At 32.3% G+C, this 22,941-nt stretch overlaps 1 pseudogene; it reads left to right on the top strand.

Moving 5' to 3' along the window:
• The first annotated feature begins 18,862 nt into the window (after nucleotides 1-18,862).
• On the top strand, nucleotides 18,863-20,799 carry LOC102117485 (pre-mRNA-splicing regulator WTAP pseudogene; annotated as a pseudogene).
• Nucleotides 20,800-22,941: the final 2,142 nt, after the last annotated feature.

The following is a 22,941-nucleotide window of genomic DNA, read 5'->3' as shown; positions in this document are numbered from 1 at the left end:
TTACTATCTTTTCAGTCATTTGGCATATCATCTACCTCTCATGTTGAATGATAATAAATGTTTGATTTTTTTTTTCTTTTTGTTGTAAATACTTCTCTTCCAGCCGATTTTTTTAAAGGACCTAAACCTTAATCTAAATTAGGTTAAGATGGACCTTAACTTAATTAGCCTGATTTTTAATTTAGAGAGTTAAATTCATAGATCGAGCTAGAAAACTTGTTCATTTTCATTCTTGTTAGAGAATATTGTCATGAATTTAATTTATTTAAAAAAATAAATAATCATACATTTTAGTTATTGTTTACAGTTTTGAAGATGCAACAGAAAACAGGCCTGAAGAAGTATGTGCCCTCATGAAAACTCTATTTTTATGAAAATAAAAACAATATATCTATGATAAATAAATAAATGTAAAGATTGTGTATGGTAATTTATATGATTAAGAAAAGAAAAATTTAAAAAAAGTTCTATCAGCTGATAGGGCAGGCATTTTTCTTTGGATAGAGTTGGCAAGGAAAAGAGTGGGACTACTTATCCCAGAAGCTCCATAAGGAGGGGCTTCTTAAGGTTATCATTCTTGAAATTAAGCTTGTCTGTAAGAAGAATTGGAGACCGCATCTCAGGCAAGAGGATTCGATTAGCTTGAACCATCAGTTCCACTCTGAAATCACCATTCAAATCATGGGGAGAAGATACAGTCCCAAGACTCTTGGCATTTTTTGCCATATGAGAATAGAGTATTATTGTTTCTTCTCTGTTATCTTCTGATGTCAGAAGTTTGCAGTCACCCTGTGCCACCAGGATAAATACCAATTGTGGTGTTGCCAAGCTGAAAATAAATAGAGGAGGGTAATTATTTATGTTTGTCAGTGGTTCAGAACCATATGAAGGAATATAAGAGACAGAGAAGAAAGAACAGCTTAGGACTGCTTGATATGGTTGGCTGTGCCTCCACCCAAACTATCATCTTGAATTATAATTCCCGTAATCCCCATGTGTCAATGGGTGGGACCAGGTGGAAGTAATTGGATCATGAGGGCAGTTTCCCCTACGCTTTTCTTGTGATAATGAGTGAGTCTCAGGAGATCTGATGGTCTTAAAAGCATCTGGCATTTCCCCTGCTTGCACTCACTCCATCCTGCCACTCTGTGAAGAAGGTGCCTCCTTCTCCTTTACCTTCCACCATAACTGTAAGTTTCCTGAGGTCTCCCCAGCCATGAGGAACTGTGAATCAATTAAAACTCTTTTATAAATTACCCAGCCTCAGATATTTCTTAATAACAGTGATTGATCCAGACTGTTAATCACTTAATATCACTTAATAACAGTGATTGATACACTGCTCAAGGGTCCACTCAGTTGACTAACAGATTGTTGTATCTTAAAAGGATATTTAAGAGCTTAATATTTTGGGAAGTTGAAGAAGATAGGGCTACATAACTCTACATACTCACTCAGTGAAAAGAGTGAGTTGAAGTGAGAACATCTACTGTTTCCAAAGGAACTAGATACCCCATCAACACATTGTCTTTGTGCAAACCTATCAATAAAAACCAGCAGAAAAGATGAAAACAGGGTGATCCAGAGACTAACCAAACATACTTGGAAACGCTGACAGGTAACACATTTGACTGCTTAAGACACAAAACAAATACAGTAAGATATTCAGGTGTTTGGGGTTTTTAGAGAATACCTTCGTACAGTTAAACCCATTTTCAGGACAGGATTCTTAATGGGTTTAGAGCCATGTCAGCCAACCTTAAACTCCAATCCATCCCTCAAAGTACTTCCCATGTTGCATACGTGTCTTCCCAAAATCATTTACTGAAGAAATATTGAAGAGTCTGAAAGAGTATTAATGGATTAGTGCAACTCATTACAGTTATTAGGAAAACAACTCACATGTTTGAGAGTGGCTCAGTAGATAATCTCAAAATGTTAAAAATTATTCCTAGGAAAGTACACGTCTTAAGTGAATTAGGAATTCTCTAAACAAGTAATCTCTAGGATTACTTGTTTTAACATATAATTCAATTTTGTTTTTAAATTTATCTTCATATGGCCCGACTGCGTTTTACATTAGTAAAAAATATTTTAACGTGTTTGATGTACGAAGAGTCAATTTATCTCTTATTTATTTATTTTTTTATTTTTATTTTTTCATCCACATTTCAGTTAGAAAAGAAAAATAGTTCTATTGATTTTTATGTCCATCTTGTATTTAAGGAGACTTGTTGAGATGTAAATTAATGTATAATGTAAAAAATATATCGAAGTCCCTTTTGCTTTTCAATCATGTTTATTATTATTCTAAAATGAAAATATCTGAATTTCCCTATTGGAAAAAGAAAAATCATCTTTGTTAAAATCTTACTTTACAGTAATTAGAAAGTTACACATTGTTAAAGAAAAGACCTGAGATAAGTTAAATTTAACAGAGTTTGAGCAGAAAAAAAGATTCATGAAGCACGTTGCACTCAGGACCAAAAACAGTTCAGAGAGTTCTGTCCTCCAATATGTGCAGGCAATATTTATAGTCAGAGAAGTGAAAACGATGTACAGAAATAGCCTGATTGGATGCAGTTTGGCATTTGCTTAATTTGAACATAATTTGACAGCTTTCAGCTTATGATTGGCTGAAGTTTCAGCTGCTCTGATTGGCTGAGATTTGGCTACAATAAGGCTCCAGTTAACATTCTCCATAGCTTATTGGAAACTGTGACTTTTAGCAGAAGTACACATAGGAGGTCCTCGAATAAGGTTGTCCCATTCAATAGGAAAATAAAAACTGGTTTTGTTATATGTCATTCACCTAAAATCAGTTTCCAAGAACCTGTAAACTACAGTAACTGAGAACTTAATGTACTTGTAAAAAGAATATTATTTCTTTCTCGCAGACTAGGTTGCAGTTACATTACAGTTTCCTGGATACAGAAGCAGATTTAGGCTAAACTTATTTCCATTTAACAACATGTATGGATACACTCACAACTACATGGTTAATACATCTCAGTAAGCTACACACAAATTACTAGACTCTACTATACATATATGATTATTAATATGGTAAGATGAGTATCCAACCTAGAGCTTTTGTCAAGGCAGGACAGCAAATTCCTAAAAGCAAACACTGTGGAATCCTTTCACCATTGCTTGATTAGTTTCTAACACATTAGTGATTACATTGCTGCACAGTATTTTGTGACTAAGAGTCATTATTTTGGAATTGTTCAATATGGTGCTTCCACCTCAGTGGAAGAACTAAGCAGTAATAATGAGCAATTAGAAAATTCATATTGGTATTGCATCAACCTAAAGCATTTTGAAGGAAATGTAATGATTTAATTTAGGCTCCAGAGAATAGAGAACTAGAATCTGCCAGACTTAGTTAGTTTATCTTGCAACGTCTAAATTATTATTATGTGCTGTTTTCTTAATGTGGTAATTTTAGGTCTCTAACATATGTGCCATAGAGAAAAGAAGTTAAGATTGTACTATTTGGGAAGGAAGTAGGTATTCCAAATCAAACTCAAACTTTCTTCTGTAAGGAAACAGTTAGACCAGAGATAATGAAATGTAAGAAGGAATGGGAATGTTTTTCTTAATAAATGTAAGTGCACCTAGTGGGAGACAATCAGCAAACAAATTTTGGGAATCCTAACTGATGTGCCCTCCCTTTCAGGCTATTTCTCCCACAATATCATCACTTATTAAATAAAAGCAATGACCAAGGAGATCACAAAGAGATGTTGTATGTACCCATAAATAAAAATAAAGTCACCCCAAATGTGATAAGACAAAACAAGTAAGTTTGAAGTATATCTCAGAATAATGAAAGAAGTTCCGGAGATGTTCCTGGATTTATTTCTGAGGTTACATACAATAAACCCATCATAAGTTCAAAATACTAAAAACCAAAAATGCGTTTAATACACCCAACTTAGGGAACATCATAGCTTAGTTTAGCCTAACTTAAATGTGCTAGAATAATTACATAGCCTACAGTTGGCCAAAGTCACTTAAAACAAAGCCCATTTTTAAAATATGGTGTTTAATATCTCACATAATTTAAGAAAATGAAACACATAATGTTTGTATGCATACTTGAAGTATGGTTTCTACTAAATGTGTATTACTTTTGCACCATTTTAAAGAAAAAATTGTAAGTTGAACCATTAAAATTTGGGGACCAAGTGATTCAAGAGTAAGTAGCTAAGTGAGTTTTCTCAAAACACAAAAATAAAATTTCTGAGGAGACTATAAAGTGTAACAAATAAGGCAAATTAGGTAAGAATGACATTTGCTAAGTCTTAAATAAAAACTGAGCATTATAACTAAAAATTAATTATTCTTTTTTTAAGATGAAATCTTAGACCATTGATTTATAACTTCTTTGCTACTGTAATTATTTAAAAATATGAGTTTACTTCCAGACATTACTTCAGCTGAATCCACACATTTTAACACAATGTCTTTAAACTGAACATTGCAACTAAAAATCCAATGGGATTACAAGGCCAATCCCTTGCAAAGCAATGATGCAGTAAGAAAGAGCTAGAATAGTTTCTGCCTTGACTGTGCCCTCAAAAACTTCAGCATATTTTGAAGAATGCTGTAGTGATAACAGCCATGTCATAAATGTTGATAGAGAATATTTATCCATTTAGTTTATTTCCATGTAACTCGGTTTACATTTCTCAAATATCTTGTAGAGAGCACTGTGATCAGCCACAGAGTTGGAAAAACAAAATAATGTATTTCTACATTCCAAAAGTAATTATAATGTAACAAAGATGTGAAAAAATCAATCAAATATTTCAGCATAGTTTGCCAAGTTCACAGTTAAAGCATTTATGGAAGCAATAAAAATGTATCAGAGACCATCTAAATCAATTTTTCAGTTGTTGTTAAAGAATATACTAAGAAATGAGACTTGTGTTGAATTATAAATGAAAAATGGGTTCAAGCAAGATAAACAGATTGAGAGTCTGGGAGAGAAAGAGAGATTAAGATGGACTGCATTCATGACAATAGGTATACTAGTCTAAAGTAACTTCTACAAAAGCAGCTTCACACATGTAGAAACTCCTCGATGATTTCGGAAAATAAAATGAGCCACGGAGAAAAGACAGAAGCTCAGTAATAAACAGCAGTGGTTTGCAAATTTATCAGAACCATCATTCCAATTTTGTCATAAAAATTGTAACTCTTTTTTACTCATATATATATATTTTTACTCATATATATATATTTTATTGTCTATGGCATGCTCTCATATACATATATATATGAGTAAAAATATATATATATGAGTAAAATACATATACATATGTATTTTATCATATACATATATATATATGAGAGCATGCCATAGACAATAAAACACACGGGCACACATAATTTTTAAAACTTCAGTGTAATGTGCTATATTTAATAGAATAAACAATAAATGTATAGTAATATCTATTAAGATATGATGTATATCAGGAAAAAATGCTTGGCCCCAATATATAAGAAGACATATAAGGTAATTACATGCTTGTGTCTACTTAAAGTGACTAAGAATTTACTCAAGAAATAAAAATATTAGAAGGCATTTTGAAAATTAATATTTTTTTAAGGAAGATTTTTGGTAGACAATTCAATTTCTTTAATTCATATAGAGCTATTCTTATTCTATATTTTTTCTAGAGTCAATTTTGGTAACTTTTCTTTCAAAGAATTTACACATTGTATCTAATTTTTGAATTTATTTGCATAAACTTCTCATATTATTCATTATCATTTTAATTTCTGTAGTCTTTGTAGTGAAGTACCTTTATTATTGTTATTGATAACACATGTCTTTCTTTTTATATCTTGATTGGTTTAGAAAAAGTATTAATTCTACATCTTTAAGGACTTATTAACCATTGGTTTTACTTTTTAAATTATATTAAATAAAATTAATTTTAACTTTTTATTATGTGTTTATTCTTACATTTGCCTCCAATTTTGTCTTTATTTTTTATTTGTTCCACAACACTGTGGGTTGGTTATTCTTTTTCTTGTTTTTTAAGATGGAAACTTAGACCATTGATTTAGAACTTCTTTGCTACTGTAAGCATTTAAAAATACAAGTTTACTTCCAGACATTACATAAGGTGAATCACACAAATTTTGATATATTGTGTATTTATTAACATTTTTAATTTCATTTAATTAAGGATATTTACCATTTTCAGTTATAAAATCTTTTTAATCTGAGAATTAGTCATAGTTGTATTTTTTTTATGAAGTTTGAAAATTTTCCAAATATCTTTATGTTAGTAATTTCTGATAATGCTATGTGGTCAAAGAACATATTCTGTATGATTTCAGTCCTTTTAGACTTAAAAAATGTGTGTTTTAATGGCAAAAATATGATTAATATTGGTGAGTGGGTTCATGTTGACTTGAAAAAAATTGCATTGTATTGTTTAATTAGAGTGTTCCTTAAAGACCAATGAGGTTGAGTTGATTGATATAGGCAACCAAATTAGTTCATATTTTCTACGGCCATCTAGATCTCTGTAATTGTTCCACCAATGGCTTATATGGTTTCTGAGGAGAAATCTGGAATAATTTTTATCTTTTGTTATTCTTTACAAAATGCATTGTTGTTGTCTGCTTTAAATATTTTCTCTTTTGCTGTTTTCAGGGATTTAATTGTGACATTTTGTATTGTGGATTTTTTTTTTTCACAGTTTGGAATTTTTGACTGTCTTGAACTTCAAATTTATTGTCTTCATAAAATCGAAAATTTTGGCCATTAGATTTTCAAATGTGTTTTTATTATCCCAGACCCCACTAGGCATCTGATTGCAGGTAGCAGAACTACTTGTGATGTTTGGCTCTCTGAAGCTCATTTCTTATTTGCTTTTTTTCCTGTAATTCCATTTGGACAGTTTCTATTTCTGTCCTCAAATTCAATGATTTTTCTTTCTTTCTACAGTATCTAGTCTTCTTTGATCTTATCTAGCAAATTTTGTACTTTAGACAATGTATTTTGCATTTCAATAAGTTGTATTTGTTTCTTGTATGTATCCTTCATTTTATACTCATTATGCCTATGCTTTTAAAAATATTTGAGCAGGATTATAAAAGCTACTTTAATGTTCTTGTTTGTAAATTCTTCATCTTTGACATTTCTGGGTCTTACAACAATTTTTTTCTAGTTATAGATCTCATTTTTTTATTTGTTGGCATGTCTGTTGATTTTGATTAAAGGACATTTTGCTTTGTTTTATTATTTATGCCATGTGCTGTATGTTGTTGCCATTTTAAAGAGGGCTGAACTTTGTCCTTACTGGTAATTTTTCTTGCAGTCACCTTGAACAATTTGAGGAAAGTGCTTAAGCTTTGCTAGAACATGTTTATAGTAGCTTTTAATCTAGGGCTTTTAATATAGTAACTTTTGTTCTAGGGCTACTTTATTTTTAGTATTAAAGCACTACCTTCTTGAATCTCTTTTGAATTCCCCAGCTATTCGCTGAGAACTCCCTAGTCCAGCTGGTTGAAATTTGAAAATATTAGAGGCCTTTAAAAGCTTTGGAAATACTAAGAGCTTCTGAGTCGTGCTCTGCTGGACTCAGATTTGCATGCTACTCATACATATCCTGATACCCAGGAACAGAATAATATGAAATTCTGTGTAGTTTTCTGGAGTTCTTTCTTTGTTGAGTTCCCTCCATTTATGTACTCTGCTTCACAAATTCCAAATACCCCTGAGTTATCAAACTCCAGCCTCTGCCTCCCTAACCAAGCAACGCCTCTTTGCCCTCAATGGGTTTCTTATTCCTTACCAGGGTCCAAAGCGTCTCCAGGCTGAAAGTCAGGTGACCACAGGGCTCACCTCATCTGTTTTTCTTTTTTTAGGGTTCATCCTCCTGCACTCCCTGTTGTCCGATGTCTGGAAGCATTTGTTTCATGTATTTGTTGATTTTCAAGTTCTTTCCAGTAAAAGTAAAAAGGTAATTTTCGTATTATTTAAATTACCCCATTATGTATGGAAAGCAGAAATTCTCTTATAGAAAACATATTCAGTCAATAATACTATTTTGCCTAAACCTACAGACGTATACCATTTTTAGAAAGCAATATTTTAAAAGTAACTACTTTGTAATTCCAACAGTATTAATCAATAAATCAAGCAAGGAAAAAGCATTTCAGAAATATTAGGTGTTAAATGATTTAATACCACATTTCAGTGTCAAGAATGTCCCCATTTAAGTGATACATTACATGGTTATCCAATTTTTAAGTCTGTTAAAAGTTGTTCCAATCTCCACGGTTGCATACTTGCATGTGATAATTACCAAAGTGGATTGTGTTAAACTGACAATCAAATGTCACAAAGTTTCTGTCATATGTGCTTTATGGATCGCTTCAATGGTTAATAACTTTAGATAATATTGTCATATAAGTGATATATAGTATCTTTTTGATTATATGGTCATAGGAAAATAAAGAGTATGTAAAAACTTCAAAATACTGGATTTTTATATTTTAAAAACACAGCTTCTAGTCTCTGTTTTTATAAATGGTTTTGTTGTTTCTGTTTTGTTCTGTTTTGTTTTACTTACCTGATAATCTAGATGGATATTCAAGAATGGTAGGATACTGGACAATTTTTACTTTGTGGTATTCTTCTTTATAAAAGAGAAAACTTACAGCTGTGGTTCTACCTAGTAAGTGTATAAAATTTCCCAAATATTAGGAAAAAAACATAAAACAGCCTTTGACAGTAATACTATTCACTTTGAAAACTACCCATAATATTGTGTGGGCTTTGTCTTACCCTCAGTGAGATGGAGACTTACTAAGGGGTAGTAATGTAAGGAAGTGAAAATGTGACATAAGCATGTTAGTATTTTACTGGCTGTGTATTGGATTAGAAATGAAGGTTTGTCAGAATAATGATGGTAGGGAGAAAAACAGACCAAATAGGGCATTATTTCAGAAATTTAAATATGAAATTATGAATATAGACGTAACGTGTTTAAATATATCAGCAGGGAGCAGAAGGAAAAACAACAGAGAAATAAGCATGTTTTCTAGGTTAAGATTCCAAACTGCACAAGGAGAAAGAAAAGTGATAGTAATAGATAGAAGAAATTGGAAAAATAAGAGAAGAAGGGTAAGAAGGAAAAAACATACTGAATTTTTACTAGATATTAGAGGAAACTACCTACAGTCATTTAAAAACCAGGAAGACGAATGTCATATTTTTGAAATAGAAAAGAAATAATCTTCAGGAATTGTGGTACATTCTAAGAAAGCAATGTTGTAGAAGGATTTAGATAAATGTAGAAAAGTAATTTGTAAATTTAAATAGTGGTAACAGTTGGATGGTGTTTAAAAAGGACTATTGCTGTTTTTGTGATTATTAATAGCTGATGTGCTTTCTACTTTCTTGTCAGTGATACTGAGAAAAGTAGATGGAATAATTCAAAATTAATTAACAGACTTCTCAGTTCCAAACCAAATGTTCATGTTTTTAGAAATAAAGATATTGTAAAAACCTTGGGCTTCATGTCAAATGTTATTATGTAATATGTATTGAATCACACATAATTTGAGAGCTTAATCCAGTTTTTAACTTATTGTATATTCCAAGTTGCTGAATCAAGTGTCACATTGTACTGAGATCCAGAAATTTCATGGGATGAGCAAGATGTGGCAACAAAAGATGAAGATATGAACCTCTATCTAATAAAGATAAATTATTTTGGAGAATACTGCGTGATAAGTAGTGGATACTAGATTTCAAATATTTACTGACAAAGTTATCAATTATTGTTAAGAATACGAAGTTGGTTTTTCTGGTATGTACTGAAATGTTTTATTCAAATACTATTTTCTACTAATTAAAAATAGAATCAAAGTTCAAAGAGGAGAAACTATTAACCACCACTGTTTACACCAGCAAGTTATCCGGAAACCTACTCGGAACTCCGTGGGTTTGTTGTCCCTAACTGTGAGCTTCCTACTCATTCATCATTGTTAGGTCTGATGATTGTGGTGCTTGCACTATGGTCTCGAGTATTCATATAAAAAAGACTCAACCTTTGAGCGCACATCAAATAAAGGCTTTCAAACGCAATGCCCTAAACTTTAATTCCATTCCCAGAAATAGGTCCCCTTGAAGATCTAGGAAAAGAGGAATATAAAGAGGAAAAGTAGAAAGTCTAGGAGGAGGAGGAAGAAAATTTAAAGAGCAGAAGTATAAGAACGAAGGGTTCAGGTCTTGAAATAAATAACACATATGAAGAAGCTGAAACTGCTGGAAATTTATCTGTTAGAATGCCCTGTCAACATATTTAGTGTAGTGTATCTCTTAAATAGATTCACATCAACATCTGAAAAAATATGTTAAAATAATACCAATATTATAAAAGACAACAATAACAGCTAACATTTATATAGTTCTATGTGCTAGACAGTGTTTAATAATTCTGACAAATATTAACACATTGAATCCTCACTTAAAACGATGAAGTGAATATTTTCTATTATTTATACATGAAGAAATTAGGGTATGGAGAGGGTACCTTCATGGGTAACCACTGATTATCAATGAATATCTTTTGAACTATCGAGCAGTGCTTTTTCAGGTACTTTTAAAGGTTTTATTTTAAAAAAAAATCACACAAGCACATTTCATGAGTTTAATATCTATAGTATTATAGTACTTAAGTATCCACATTAAATTTGAAATCATTAGGCTTGAATCAAATTCATTTTCGATTTCATGCCAGACATTTAGCAATAATCTATTAATTTCACTGTGTTCTTTTGTAAAATGGAGATATTATCTATCTCATATATTTTCTGAGGATCATTTGTGATATATTTAACATGGATAATTGTTTATTCCTTCCCCAAATAAGAAATTAATATAAAAATTTTCAAAATAGTCAAACGTTGCATCCCATTCCATTGCTTCTCTTTGGTATCATAACAAGTAGAGAAATATTATTTAGAAGGTCAAGTAAATGTTTTAGTAAGATGAATAGTGGTGTGTGTGTTATACAGGAGACTATATTCATCAGTGCAACCAAAAAATGTGATGATGCTTTTATATATAGGGGAGATATTTCCAATTATTTCTTAGCTTTGTGATTTTAATAAAGTTTGACTTTATATTCTAATTTTGATGATATCTCTCCTCAATGATATATCTCTATTCTCTATTTTATGACATAAATATGGCTTTGTCTTTCCTTGTGTTTATTCTAAGGACTTCTCTCAACTAGATTATCAATATTTGTGGGGAAAGAATTAGGTTTGATTTGCTTTGTAACCCCACAAAAGTTTAAGGGAATATTTATCCAGAGAAAAGTTAACTATTCGGAAATGTTTGTATTATCGTTTCTTAAAAAAGCCTAGACAAACATGGTCTGGGTCATGTTTATTCTTTAATCAAGAATGAAATAAGCACATGAGCCACAGACAAGCATCAAGACCATTTTTATTATCTAAATATATTTATAAACAAATTAAAAATAATAAATTTATTTTATTTTTACTATTAAATGGATCGTGACCCACTTCATGCCTTGGACAATCAGAACTCAAGATAAAAATGTGTAAAATCGATATAACAATAAAAATAATTTTCATCTTCCTCTGATCCCACAAACTATTGCTAGATTTACTAGCACCTTCTAACTTACAAATGTAATTACGTTTTCTTCTAGTTTAGAATATGTAAAGTATTTGAAACTGGATATATTTTACACTTTTCCATAGCCGGCCCTGAATTATCCCTCTGGCCCACATACCCTTTGCCTGTCCTCTTTCGTCTGCTGTCATGGCCTTACCAATGCTATGTTAACATAGCAAATAACTACCCTTCCTTCAGAACCCAAATGAATTCCCATACCTCTAAAATTATTCTTATATCCTGAAGCCAAAGTCATCTTTCCCTTCCATGTGTTCCCTCATAATATGTATAGTTATATTATGAGGTAATTCTTCCTTTTGATTCTTCTTTCTTGGGTTATTGAGAGGAGGTTATGCCATTAGTCCATACCCTCATGATATGGAACTGTACCTGGTATGTAGTAAATTTGTTTAAATGCATGTTGAAAGAGATACATAATAAATAGAGTAGCCATAGTGCTTCACAATGACTAAGAAGCTCACTAGAGGCAACCAATAAAATAGCTCTCTTTAACTACTCAATTTTTTAATAACCCACAATCTACACACCCCTTTTGCAGTAAATCATTGATATAGTTAGAGACAGATTGCTTAGTGAAGATTAATATTAAAATTTAAAAATATATAAATATACATAAATGGGGGACATATTTAATAGAAGAATTGGATGTATAAATAAAAAATGCAAGAATTCTTCTCCTTAGAAAAGACACTCTAGTAGATTTACTGAAGGTGGAAAAATATGAAATTATTAGAAGAATTTAAAATATGACAAAAATCAATGTATTCATCATTGAAACAAATCTGTGTTTGAACCATATGACACTTTTATGTGACTAGATATTTAAAGTAGCAAATGCTGAACTCTTCATACTAACTGATGATAAAAGAAAAATTATTTCCTCCAAATTCTATTTTTTTCCCTATGAAAATAATTTGGGTACATTAAGCATGTGATTGAGATTATGGATTTAAGTTTTTCAATATGTGTGACGGGAAAACGTGTAGATAAAAAAGACCCTATAAAACTGATATAGAAATTGTATCATAAAGAAAATTTGAAGAAGTACATGCTGAGCATCATTTTAGAGGAAAGTAACTTAAATAGTTTATTTATAGAAACAGTTGTATATTTTAACTTACTTTAAAAAAATGTATAGGTAATAAATCTTACTCTCTTTGATGAGACGTTTTATGAGTTTTGACACTTGGATGCAATCATGTAAACAGCATCATAATGAAGATTAAGAATAGTAATATCAATCTCCCAATTCTCTAGGGAGGCCCTTTTGTAGTCAACATCAACTTCTGAAAATCACTGATCGGCCTGTGTTGTTGTTGCTTTTTTATTTTTGGTTTAAAATATGGAACACTGGCTGGGAGCGGTGCCTGTAATCCCAGAATTACTTTGGGACGCCGAGGCGTGTGGATCACCTGAGGTCAGGAGTTCGAGACCAGCCTGATCAACATGGCAAAACCCTGTCTCTACTCAAAGTACAAAATTTAGCTGGGTGTGATGGCTGGCGCCTCTGGAGGCTGAGGCAAGAGAATCACTTGAACCCAGGAGGCAGAGGTTGCAGTGAGCCGAGATTGCGCCATTGCACTCCAGCCTGGGTGACAGAGCAAGACTCTGTCTCAAAAACAAAAAACAAACAAACAAAACAAAATGGAACGCTTCATGAATTTACATGTTGTTCTTGAGCAGAGGCCATGCTAATCTCCTATTTCGGTATACGAGCTGCCAAAGCAACACTGACCAGTTTTTAAACCTGTATTTTTTCCTTTTCAATAATGTCTTATAAGTAGATTTATAAAATATTTAGCATTTTAGGATTACCATCCTTCACTTAGCTTGTTAGATCAACATTTTTTAACATTCACCATCTGCAAGATAAGTGTGACATATAATGTATGTAATATAATTATATTAAAAAGTAAGTACGTCGAGTTTTATTGAAATTAAATACTGGATTATTACAGATGCTTCCTAATATTAACAATAGTACACATGAGGAAAAAAAATCAATACCACACATTAATATTAGCAAATAACTATTTAGTGCATAGCACCCGCAAAAAGAAATGGAGCAAATTGATACACTACATTTAAGATTACATTTGTGTTGTATCTATTAGTTATTCCATCAAAAATGTGTGCCACAGTTTATCTACTCATTCTACAAGAGCCATTTTATTTTAATGGATTGGTCAAATCTTACCACCAAAAATAATGTTGTGGTAAAAAATCATTCGAAGGTAATTTCCAGGGATTTCATTTCAGCTCCTAATATAAAGTTATATTTAAGATTTAGAGAATACTTATAATATTTAGGACATTTAACTTATAAAGTTGATTTTATTTTATATTTCTAAATTATTTAAATATTTGATAAAATCTTATTTAACAATTATTTAAATTAGTTTAAAAATCATTTCAGTTCATTAAAATACTATGAAAATCATATGAAGATATATAGATAGATGACAAGTAGATTAGATTAGATAGATCTATTTTTCTTCCAAAGATAGGAGTAGGTATATTTCCAACATTCTGACCTATTAAATTCATACCTTTTCTAATCAAACTCTGTTTTATATTTTTTTCTATAGAATATGTCTCAACTAGTTTTGTCAAAAGCACAGGACACAATGATGTTGAAGATGTATTTGTATTATAAATGTATTAGTATAACATTTTAACCTTCATTATTAAACCAGCTAGAAGTCTTCAGGACTTAACTGCATTCAATCTAATGCACATTAGTTAACAGAATTTCTATCACACCATTATTTGGGAACATTTAAAAATGAGAGGTAGCTAATGATATATGCAATGAAGTTGTTTTAAAATTAATATATTCATATGTCATATTAGATTAGGCAAGTTATACAATCATGTAGTACAACTACCTACCTGGAAATTGAGTTTCCTTAAAGAAATGCATATGGATAAAAATTTAGACACTTAAAACTTGTTTACCAAATTATATTATCCACAATAAGTAGTTTATACAGATGTCTCATTGTCATATTCACATTTTTATTTCTATTTTCATTATACAGTAAAACATAAACATTATAAAATGATTTTCACTTACAGTGCTTCAAATAAATAAAACATAACCAGTTAAATAAAGTAAAACATAACCAGTTAAACAGCTTGTTAGATCAACATTTTTTAACATTCACCATCTGCAAGATAAGTGTGACATATAATGTATATAATATAATTATATTAAAAAGTAAATATGTCAAGTTTTATTGAAATTAAATACTGGATCATTACAGATGCTTCCTAATATTAACAATAGTACACATGAGGAAAAAAAAAATCAAGTAATACCACACGTTAATATTAGCAAGTAACTATTTAGTGCAAAGCACCCGCAAAAAGAAATGGAGCAAATTGATGCACTACATTTCTTCTAACTACATTATTCCAAGTGTGATTTTACCAAAAGAAAAGAGATCAGAAATGGACAGTGCCCACTAAAATACTAACAGGGCAATGAATCATAATAGAAAAACAGTTTTTAAATTCATGACAAACAGAATATACATATATTATATGTAGTGACAAAGCTGTTGTTATATATATTATATTTATATTATAATATATAATATGTATAACACATTATATATATTATTTATATTATATGGAGGGACAGAGGTGTTTTATATATAATATATATTACATATAAATATATAGTACATTTATATATATATATATATAAAGTCAGACTCCATCTCAATTAAAAAAATATACTCTCTCTATATAGTATATTTTTAAAACTGAGATGGGGTCTCGCTCTGTTGCCCAGACTGGAGTGCAGTGGCTCAATCTTGGCTCACTGCAACCTCAGCCACCTGGGTTCAAGCGATTTTCATGCCTCTGCTTCTCAAGTAGCTGGAACTACAGGTACAGGCCACCACGCCCGGTAATTTTTTTTTTGTATTTTTAGTAGAGATTGGATTTCACCATGTTGGCCATTCTGGTCTCGAACTCCTGACCTCAGGTGATCTGGCTGCCTCAGCCTCCCAAAGTGCTGAGATTTCAAACATGAGCCACCATGCCCGACCAACAAATTTTGTATATATGTGTTGTATATATATACAGATACGCATATATACACACACACACATATATTTTATATATATATATATAGGCTCTATTCATTCCACATGAATACCAGGTTTTGTTTTATGAAATTACTTCCATTGAAGAAAAAGACACATTAACAAAATATTATGAGACTCTACTAAAAAAGTTTTCATGTGAGTATAATGGATGGCATATGCTTGGGAGTTATGAGTACAACAGAAAAACACAAACCATTCTCGAGTTGCAAGGAGGAAAGTAGAACATATTCCCAAGAAACAATAGATACGCAGCAATGAATGGAACTTAGCCAACAGGAAAGGAGGGAGAAAGCTGTTTTATAAAAAGGTAAAAATATATACATATATATGAATGTTATGGAGATGTGAGAAAAACAGAGTGAGTTCAGGAATTTCAAATAGTTCAATATGGTTGAAGGTCAGCGTGCTTAACAGAGAGTAGCGGAATGAAATGAGAACACTAGACAAAGTCTGGATCACATAAGATGTTAGATTTTATCCTGAACAAGCAATAAAGAGCCATTTGAGTGGCTTAAAACACAGGGAGTAAATAATCAGATTTACGAATTAGTCTAAAACTTTAGAAAGTTTTGGGGAAGCCACTCTGAAAGGACAGCAAATCGGAGGCTATTGCAACAAATTCTGGTATTCAGAGTTTCACAGTGTGCTCTGAGCAGAATAATTTACCTGTGAGATTGTCAGCAAGAAAGAGGTTCTGTAAAATACGTCATACTTTACGTGGCTCTTGGCAATTCACAAAGTATTCTAAAAGTATCCTACAATTAAGAAATACATCTGTTTGTTTAATGCACTTCCCAAATTTTGTTTTCTTTTTCTTCCTTTTTTAAAATAGGTAAATCATTTTTACATAACATTTTATTAAGAATCAAATAATTAGTGGCCTATAATACAAGCTATGAGAAATTTTACCCTAAACAGATGGGTGCTAGGGTGAAGAAAGAGAGACGCAAAGGATATGAGAATTATTTCCAAGGCAGAATGAGAAAAAGTAGGTATGGACTAAATGTGGGAAATGAAAAACAAGGAAATTTAGAAAATCCCCCAGTTTTCAGCTTGAAAAATTGAGGATTTGTTGTTTACATAGTTTATATCAATTAATAAAATATAATTTTGTAAATGAGCAAAGAGAGAACTATGAAGAAAATTTGTAAATTCTATTTATGTCTTTGTGGTAAACTACCTAAAAGTTAATGCTCTAGAACAAAAGGAGAAGATAATCTATAAAGGATTGAGTTATAAAATGGCCAATGTTATTAAAAACTCTTATAATAAAAGTTTGAAATAAGGTGTGGAGTGAGAGCTAGCACATGGAATTATTAGCAATAATTGAGGAGTGTGGCAGCTGCAAATTCGTAGGTACCAGGTAGCTGAGAAAACCTGTCACAGAAGTTTAGAAAGTGAAGAGAAAGCGTAGAGTGTGTAAGAGAAGAAACAGTATAAAACAACAAAAAAAGACGATTCCATTTAATCTTTACATCATGTAAACATATAAGAGAATATCATTCATTTCCCGTAAATATATAAAATTATTATTGCAAATAATAATAAACAGAACACTTGAGTGAAGAGATGAAAATAATTTAGACAATAGTAGGAGAATAATTAGGTAAACCTGTCAATTTCTTTTTTGACTCCTTCATGGCTTCCACGTCCTTTAACAACACGTGAGCACTGATGTTTCCTGTCCATTATCCTCTGTTCCCCTATCTTCAAACGTCCATATTGTGTATTCTTACACCCTTATTGTCCTTCAGCAACTTTCTACGTACTGAATCTTTTTCAACCCTGGTCCAACCCTGATTCCTCCCTGTGCTACAGAATTATATCTCCAAACATCCACTGTTCATATCCCCTTAGATGTTCCTCTCTCACCATATGCTAAAAATGTGCAAAATAAAACCATTTCTTGGAATGACAATCAGATCAACTCCCTCCAGTTTCCAAAACGATTGAATGGCTTCTCATGTCACTCCTCTAGCAGCCAAACACCTTAGGCACTGAACTGGGCCTACATGGTCTCAAAAGTTAAAGCCTTTCTGCACTCAACTTCTATTAATTCTTCTACTCTCTCCTCTACACTACTTTACTTCACTTCAACCACACTCAACTTGTAACTGTCGTCTTCCTCCTCAATGATCAGAAGCTTTCCCCTTCTTATTCAACCTCTCTGCAATGCTTTATGCACTTCTATCACTGCATGGCTCGCTCTTACATTATCAGGTTTTCACTCATATGCCTTGCTATCAAGTAGATTTCCCTCAGTCATCTTGTCTTAAAATGGCATTGCTTCTCTTGTACCCAGGGATTCTCTACCCTTATTTATTATTTCTCCTAATAAGAATCAGGCATACACTATTATACATCTTATTATTTTATAATGACTCAATTGATTATAAGCTCTTTGTAGATAGCTCTGCCTTTTGGTTCAATGTTACAGCCCTAGCACCTACATCAATACCTGACATACAGAAGATACTGAAAAATATTAGTTGAGTCAGTTAATATTTAAATTTAACTTATGAGTTAAATACAACACTTTTTTAGTGCAATCAGTATGTGATAGTTCAAATCTTTGAATTATTGAGGGAATGAACAAAATTTTAAAGGTTTATTTTATCAACAAAGAAATCAAACTTGGAATAAACCATGCTAGAAGAAGTTTTGGTGAATGAAAATTTCTGTACACCTATTAGTAAATCTAAGTATTTGCTCATCTGAAAAAATGGGAGATAGAGTCATTATGATTGTTGTCAATAAGATCAAATTAAAGTAGTGAAGTTGTGAGAGGAAGGTAGTTAAACTTTATTATTTGTCAGAATAATAAAGTGGATTACCTCGACATTGGTTAATTCGTGCATGCATATTAAAAAGTAGTCCTCCCTCAGCGCCATTTTGTGGCAGCGAGACCCACAAATAAAGGGGAGCGCTGGGGTTGCGGGGGGGCAGGCGGCAAAGCTGTCCGGCTGCGCGGGGGCCCGGGCGGCAGGGCAAGCAGCGCGGCCTCGGCCTCGGCCTATGCGACTGGTGGCGCCGGCTTGGCTTCTGCCTAAAGAGGATTCAAGATGACCAACGAAGAACCTCTTCCCAAGAAGGTTCGACTGAGTGAAACAGACTTCAAAGTTATGGCAAGAGATGAGTTAATTCTAAGATGGAAACAATATGAAGCATATGTACAAGCTTTGGAGGGCAAGTACACAGATCTTAATTCTAATGATGTAACTGGCCTAAGAGAGTCTGAAGAAAAACTAAAGCAACAACAGCAGGAGTCAGCACGCAGGGAAAACATCCTTGTAATGCGACTAGCAACCAAGGAACAAGAGATGCAAGACAGTACCTCAAGCAAGTCCAGCAGCCGAGCGTTGCCCAACTGAGATCAACAATGGTAGACCCAACGATCAACTTGTTTTTCCTAAAAATGAAAGGTGAACTGGAACAGACTAAAGACAAACTGGAACAAGCCCAAAATGAACTGAGTGCCTGGAAGTTTACGCCTGATAGCCAAACAGGGGAAAAGTTAATGGCGAAGTGTCGAATGCTTATCCAGGAGAATCAAGAGCTTGGAAGGCAGCTGTCCCAGGGACGTAGTGCACAACTTGAAGCAGAGTTGGCGTTACAGAAGAAATATAATGAGGAGCTTAAAAGCAGTCAGGATGAACTGAATGGCTTCATCATCCAGCTTGATGAAGAAGTAGAGGGTATGCAGAGTACCATTCTCGTTCTGCAGCAGCAGCTGAAGGAGACACGCCAGAAGTTGGCTCAGTACCAGCAGCAGCAGTCTCAGGCCTCTGCCCCAAGTACCAGCAGGACTACAGCTTCTGAACCTGTAGAACAGTTGGAGGCCACAAGTAAAGACTGCAGTCGTCTGACAAACGGACCAAGTAATGGTAGCTCCTCCCGCCAGAGGACGTCTGGGTCTGGATTTCACAGGGAGGGCAACACAACCGAAGATGATTTTCCTTCTTCTCCAGGGAATGGTAATAAGTCCTCCAACAGCTCAGAGGAGAGAACTGGCAGAGGAGGTAGTGGTTACGTAAATCAACTCAGTGCGGGGTATGAAAGTGTAGACTCTCCCACGGGCAGTGAAAACTCTCTCACACACCAATCAAATGACACAGATTCCAATCATGACCCTCAAGAGGAGAAAGCAGTGAGTGGGAAAGGTAACCGAACTGTGGGCTCCCGCCACGTTCCGAATGGCTTGGACTCAAGTGTAAATGTACAGGGTTCAGTTTTGTAATATTTTTTCAGCAAATTTTTATACAGTGTCATTTAATTTGGGAGAGGATACTTTCCAGAAAATTAATGCAAACTTTTGTCACAATTTGCCTTTTTGTGGGTGTACGTTTTGGTTTTTTGTTGTTGTTTTCTCTTTTTTTTTTTTTTTTTTCTTTTTTTTTTTTTTTTTTTTTTGCTTCAATACCTCTGCCACTTTGGAAATTGTAACAGTTAATTACTTTGAATGTTGCTAAAAGAACATTTTTTGTAGGGTCAAGTTATTTTTATATGAGTTAATGTGAAATTGTAAAGGAAATTTTTCCTTAAAATATAACACAATGACGTCTGTATAAATCTATGTCTGTTTAGAACCTGTGCTGTGTAAGGGCATTCTTCCTCATGCTGTTACTGTACTTATGCACCATTCAGACTTGTTAGAGTGGATGTGGGTTTATGACTGCCAAGTTTGCCCAGTACAGTAGTTTTTTATCACTAAAAGTTGGACTCATTGATGGAGTCCTGTAGTAGTTTCAGTGTTAGATACAGTTTTTTCCACCATACATCTGTGCATTTTCTCTTTAGGTGACTGAATGTTTAAGAAATTTGTGTGCATAGTTACTCAGTTTTTATGAACTGTTGTATCCTGTTAATGCATATTGCTCTGTGACTCCAATATATCTTACCTGTACTGACCAAACCTAAATAAAGATTTTTATTGTAACTCCTTAAAAAAATAAATAAATAAAAAATAAATAAAAAGTAGTCATGTAAAATTATAAATAAAATATAAACATTTACAACTGGGAAAAAATAAAATATGATTTTAAAAGTTTAATTAATTTGGCTGAATTAGCAGATGAAAACAACACAAATAAATAAATGGTGAGTTAAAAAATAACTGGAGTTTGAAAAAAGCAGATCAAATATATCTATAATTGATTTACTCCACAATATTATCCTGAAAGTCTCATCCAGTAGAGTAAGAACATAACATACTTAAGAACATAACTTAAGAAAAACGTAATAAAAAAAGAAAGAACATAATTATTATTTGTAGGAAATACAGTTGGGTATATAGAAAATTCAAACAAATCTGTCAGCAACTATTTAAAAACATACTGAGTTTCACAAGGTTGATTGAATGAAAAAAATCGATAAAAACAAAAGCAGTAGCATTTCTATACATCAACAGTAAAAACATTATATATCATATGATAAAATATGATAATAATTACTCCCAAATGTTACTTAAATATTAATCTAATAAAATAATTACCAAATGGTACTTGACAAAATATGCAATTCAATGATGAATCAATAATTATATGCAGGGATGTGAGTACTCAATGTTTAAAACAATTCAATTACTCAATAAATTCAATGCTATTTCAATCAAAATTCAAAAGACATTTTTTTGAAAGAACCAGACAAACTAGAAAACCACAAGTCCATACATTCATGAAACAGAAAAACAAAACTGGAAAATTGATATACATTATGTCAGAAATTATTACAAAAAGTTATTAAATTAGCAGGTGAGTGGGGAAGATTCTCTGCAAACACACTTTATACATTCATATATTCATCTAATTAATTATTCATCTATTATTATACTATATAAGATAATCCTTTTTTTTTTTTTTTTTTTTGAGACAAAGTCTCTTTCTGTCACCCAGGCTAGAGTGCTCGAATCCTGACCTCAAGTTATTCATCCACCTAGGCCTCCCACAGTGCTGGGATTACAGGCAAAGAATACTATGTTGAGCTGTTGCGTAGAAATAATTCCACATATGTGACAAATTAAGAACATTTACATTAAATGATTAATACATTTGTCTGCTTCAAAATTTAAGTTAAATGTCACAGTAAGACTTGCACATGTAATATAAAATTTAAAAACAAAACAAAACAAAAAGCTTTCACATTAAGTAGCATTGCCTTTGGTAATGTTCCGAGTCAAGAATGCTCTTATACTACTGATTAGACTAAACATATGTCCATCTTTTGAAATCAATTTTCCAGCAGCTAATAAAGCTTTAAAAAAAAGATTATAAAGTTTGAATCAGCAAATAGGCATCAAGCTCCCGAGAAACACTTGTACATAAGTACTCAGGAGGCAGAGACAAGACCTTGCCTTATTATTTGTAGACTTAAAAACTGTATATGTCATCAATGAATAGCAGGAAAAAATTGTATGAATACATGGTTATCTATTTATGTTATCAAACACTATGAACCAAATGAAATTGTAAAAATTAGATCTATTTATAACAATATAAACAGACCTAGAACTTAACTTATTAAAAGTACAATTAAAGTGCAAACTTACAATAACTTTGACATAAAAATGAAACATTGGCTTATTCCATGGCTCATGTATATAATCCCAGCACTTTGGGAGGCCAAGGTGGAAGGTTCACTTAAAGCTAAGAGTTCGAGATCCACCTGAACAACAAAGCAAGGCCCCTATCTCAAAAGTAAAAATAAAAATAAAAATAAATAGCTGAGAATGGTGGAGCATGTCTGTAGTCCCAGCTACTCAGGAGGTTGAGGCGAGAGAATCGCTACAGCCCAGGAGTTAGAGGTGGAAGTGTGCTATGATTGTGTCATTGCACTCCACCCTGGGTGACAGAAACTCCATTTTTGAAAAATAAATTCAAAAAAATCAAACATGTGCAATCAACAATACATATTGCTTATAGATATATTCCTATCTAGTAATAGAATCAACAATCAGAATTTCATTTTTTATTATTGGTTGGTTCTGTATAATATAAGGGAAAGGAAGGGGAAATTCAAATTTATATGTTTTATCCTGTTCCTTTTACTTAAAAAATTCAGAAATAATATAAAAATACAGTGGTTTTATATTGTTTTGTATATTTTTGTTTGAATATCTTA

Source organism: Macaca fascicularis, chromosome 5 (genome assembly GCF_037993035.2).
Source record: "Macaca fascicularis isolate 582-1 chromosome 5, T2T-MFA8v1.1".
In the NCBI taxonomy this organism is placed as follows: domain Eukaryota; kingdom Metazoa; phylum Chordata; class Mammalia; order Primates; family Cercopithecidae; genus Macaca; species Macaca fascicularis.
This window is presented reverse-complemented; position numbering and strand designations above follow the sequence as displayed.